The following is a 5000-nucleotide window of genomic DNA, read 5'->3' as shown; positions in this document are numbered from 1 at the left end:
CTCTTCATCTCCAAAGAATTCTCGATGTGAAAACACAGAGACAAAAGGATGATCTTTGAATAGGAAAAAGAGTGGATCTGCAGGATCCCAAATGAATTGGCTTATTCGAAAAAAGCCTTGTTCTTTGGAAGATCTATCTCGTGTCTGGTACTGCACGGTTCCACTCTGCAAGAACTCCAAATCATTCTCTTGAAGCTCATCCTCTTTATCATAAATGATCCGCTTGCCCCGAAATGACCTAGCCCAATAGGGAAATCCCAATTCATTGAGCCTTTTGATACAATCAAATAGAAAGCCCCAAGGGCGCCATATTCTAGGAGCCCAAACTATGTAATTGAAGAAATCCTCCTCTATCTCTATCTGTTGCGGGTCGAGGACTCCTTCCCCTTCTTCAAACTCCGATTCGTATTGTTGATAGAGAAATCTCTGATCAACGATAGAACAAGATCCATTTTGTATCATATCTAAGGGATTCCTGGGTTCGGGCCGAAGAAGCAATGTCACTCGATCATTATCAAATCGACTGCAATCTTTTTCTGTCCGTGAGGATCCCAACAGAGCGCCTTCTACTTCTAATAGGCCATGAACTAGATCAGAATCATTCTCAACGAGTCCATAGATCCCATTTTTTTCATCGGGTCCGGGTAGAGACCAAAGGTCTTGAACGACCAATCCGGCAGAACAAATCAAAACATAAAGAAGTATCATTAATTTCTTCATGCTCGTTTGAAGTTCGAAGTACCAGTTGTACAAATAAGAACCCCCTTCGTTACATGATTTCTTCTTCATATAGATAGATATAGGATCTATGGAGCAATTACTTAGAAGTACATTTTGTGCAACAGCCCTTCCTATCTGATAGAAAAGGATCGCATGATCCTGAAACGATCTTACCTGGGATAGCAAATCCCAAGTTTGTCTATGAAGAGCAGATTGAATTATATTAGTGTCTATAATTGATTTCTTCTGCGTAATACTAATCGATAGGGCCTCATTGGTAAGTGCTACAAGATCTCGTACATTGGAACCCATGGTTATGGAACCGAATCCATTAGTATGGAACATTTTCTTTTCCAAGCGAAATCCCCTAGTATATGAAAGAGTGAAAAAGTGCTTTCGTTGTTGTGGAATAAGAAGCCTTCGTATTTTAATGCATGTATTCAATTTATTCGGAGCTATTAGAGCGGGATCCACTTTTTGGGGAATATGGGTCGAAGCAATAACAAGAATATTTGTAGTGGAACATCTTTCAAAATCCCTGGAGAGATAGTTCACTAATAGACCAAGGGATAAGTAATTCGACTCAGTCACATACAGATTATGAATGTTTGGAATCCATATTATGCAAGGAGACATTGCTTTTGCTAATTCGAATTGAAGGGTGATATAAAATCGGTCTATTTCCAGCATCATATCCTTAGTTAGCGCATTCATCATAGTTAGAAGCTCCAGCTCCGTATCAAGGTCACGGTCGATATCGTCACTATCATCAATATCGCCACTATCATCAATATCGTCACTATCATCAATATCGTCACTATCATCAATAAGAAAACCCTTAGGCTTCTTATCCAGCAACTTGTTCAGAAATACTGTAACGAAAGGAAGATAGGAGTTTGTCGCTAGGTATTTGACCAAATAGGATCGTCCAGTTCCTATAGAACCTATCACTAAAATACCCCTAGAGGGGGGGAGGGCTAATAAGCGGAGCGAAAAGGGTTTTCCATGAGATGGGAAATGAAAACTATTAGCCCCACACGAGGTTTGTGAATAAGTGATTGTCTGATAATGAGCAAGGAATGTCCGTCTTTCTGCTAAACAGGATGTATTGAACTCATAATTCATTAGATACTTTTTATGAATGTCAACTAAGTATCGTAAGTAAATTACTCCCGGTTGTTCAATCATTTGATAACCAGAGTCATTCTTTGATAAATGATCACTATGAGTCAGACTCAATAGAATTTGATCAATCCTTTTTTCTGTCGTTAAGGTGGAGAACTGAATCAAGAATTCTCTTTCTTTATCATCAATCGAATCACTGTTCGAGACCCAGGATTGGATTTTCTCATCAATCCAATCACCGTTCACATTTTTTCTTATCAATGAATATATCTCTTTACTTGTATGACTTAGATGTCTCGTATTTCTCGAAAAAGCGATTCGATTGATGGGATTTGGTATGATACTTATGAGATCGATGAGATTGATATTCCAATCTTTCTTCTTCGAACGTATTGATTTGACCCCATAAGCGGGACCGCCACCCCATAGCATGTTGCCACCAGAAGCAGAACCCCATATTTCTTCTAGAGAATCTCCTAATTGTTCCAGAGCAACTAGAAAGAGATTCTTTAACCAGAAAGAATTCCTGGGATACCTATCCAGAAGTTTTCGCAACTCAATCATGTATGATGGAATCATCAAAGATTTGACCTTTTCGAACTCTGTCTGTAACTCACTATAGGCTCGAGAAACAAAGAGAAGATGTGTACGAACGAGATATACAGCAATAAGAAGAAGGAAAAGGATTGAATAGAGGAACTCCCGAACATTTGGCCATCTCAGATGTGTCGATATCGATGGTGACTCATTATTTCGATGAATCATTTCTTCGGACAGAAGAAGATTAGGTAAACACTTACTCGAAATCTCACTTATCAGATTCCATTGTAGAAGACACAATTTTCTCTGAAGAATTCGCCATGATATTATGCATGGATCATATATATCATGAAAAATGTATACAAATTTTTGGATGCTACTTAGTATCGGCAATAGGTCTGAAAAAGTATCTAAAAATAGCAAATTTAGATATTTGTACCCTGTCGAAGTAAGGAACCATGGCATATATGTTTGGAATAGATTCCATTTTGAGAGAGTTGAAAAAGCACTATCTCGTTGAAAGGTTCTATACATCTGCCCTTTCTCAAGGCATTTCTTTAGACAAAGACTCCGTTTTTTCCTCTTTTCGGATGGTAAATATTTCTCAGAACATGGAGTGTGAATCAAACCCATGTTTGAATTGAAATTGAGATACTGATGCAAGTTCTTCCCCTCTGAATCAGATAGATTCATATCTGAAAGAGGTTGACAATAAGTTCTTTCAAAATTGACTATTTGTCCCTCTGTTAGAGGTGTTCCAGAAATGTCTGCGATCGAGTAAATAGCTCGACGAACGAATGGATCGGATCGAATTGGAAAATGGAAAGATTTGTACAAGTTATACCTTTCGTCACCACTTTGTGGAAAATCGTTAGGTATGAATATGTTAGATACCTGTGACTCGATTGGTGAAATAGTATCTCTCTCCAAAAAAGCATGTTTTTTTTTACCGCCGCACAAAGAAAATATTTTGTTGCGAATGAACAAGATATTGAGGAATTGTCCATACGTAAAATCATAATTATTGATACGGGCCTTTTCCACATAATCCACATAAAAAGGGAATCTTTTGTTACAATAGAAGCAGAAGTGATGTGGATTATTCAAGAATCGAAGTCGAGTTGCTTTATAAAAAGAAGATATCAATGAACTTCTATGAAATGGTTTCACGGGATTTAGCCAATTGTCTTGATCGTGGGATATCATTGAGAAATAGGAATCCGTGTTATCAAAGGATTTCCTGCGATTATTTCTAGTATGGAATGAGTCAATCATCCACTTTGGTATCTTATTGAACAAAAATGGTGATATTGTTCCTCCATTGATCAAGAATTTCGATTTTTGGGAAGTATAATGATCATCCAATAAGAAGGGTTTCAATTTTTTCAAATGAACGATTTGAAGACCTATTGATTCTAACAACTGATTGCAGAGTTGATCATTCGGACCTTTCAATTCATAGATGTGGATCTCGGACCTATGAAGGGGGATATTCCCGAAACTCACAAAGAAAAAAGGAAGTGAGTTAGACAAAAAGAGAAGAAACTTGGACAAAAAAACAAGTAACTTGGACAAAAAGAAACGAAGTGACTTAGACAAATCTTTTTTATCGATAACCTCAGACCAATCAATCGAATATTGATTAATACGTAATCGATCGAACACTACTTGAAAATGAAAATGGCTCTTCTGCTCAGAAATGAAATGTTCCTGGAAATTCTTGCTCCCATTGGACCATTTGTATCTATATGCATTAGGATCCCGATTCATGGATCTCTCGGTTCGAGAAATCAAAATAAGAGGATCGAACCATTTCTTCTGACCCTTTTTGAAATTTGATAAATGTTGGTTGATCGTATATTTCATTATAGTTCTATGATTCAGAGTATCATTTCCTATTTGATCCCTTTGAATTCCATATTCCAAGTCGCGATCGGATCTATTCATTAAAAAGAATCGATTCAATACATTTCTTATGTACCCATAATATTGGATTTGAATCAGATTTCGGATCAATCTATATTGATTGACTGCCTCCATTATGTTGTTGCTAGCAAATACCACTATTTTTTGTTTTGGATCTTCCAAATCATTCCCGGGGGAGGTCCGGACCCATTTTTTTCTGATCCTTCGATAAAAAGATTCATTCTCTTCATAAAAAATAGGAGGTAGAACCAATAAATATTTCTTTTTCGATTCATCCCTGGAGTTGAATACCTCATTCAAGAATTGTTTTTGATCCAATCCGTAGGAATCAATAGAAAAGGCAAATCCCTTATGATACACCAGATCCGGCTCGGTTATTGATAGAGTGAATAGATCTGCCATTTCTTGAAATCTCTCTTCTGATTCAAAATCGTGGTGTAACGTGTATCCCCTCCTGTTCCGGTCATGGAATAGATGAAATAAATAAATAAATGGATTTTTGTTCAAGAATGAAATCTTATTGGAACTGTCCATATCCAGTTCATCCTTCGGAACCATATCACATCCCGGATCTGATGAAATAGGATGAATTGAGACGGTATTTTGTAAATACGTAATTATCTTGAATATATTAACTATTTCTTTATTTTCCGATCGACTGGAAGGGACAAAAGAAACATCTTGTTCTT

Source organism: Cucumis melo, unplaced genomic scaffold (assembly GCF_025177605.1).
Source record: "Cucumis melo cultivar AY unplaced genomic scaffold, USDA_Cmelo_AY_1.0 utg001204l, whole genome shotgun sequence".
NCBI lineage: Eukaryota > Viridiplantae > Streptophyta > Magnoliopsida > Cucurbitales > Cucurbitaceae > Cucumis > Cucumis melo.
Note: the sequence above shows the minus strand (reverse complement) of the source record.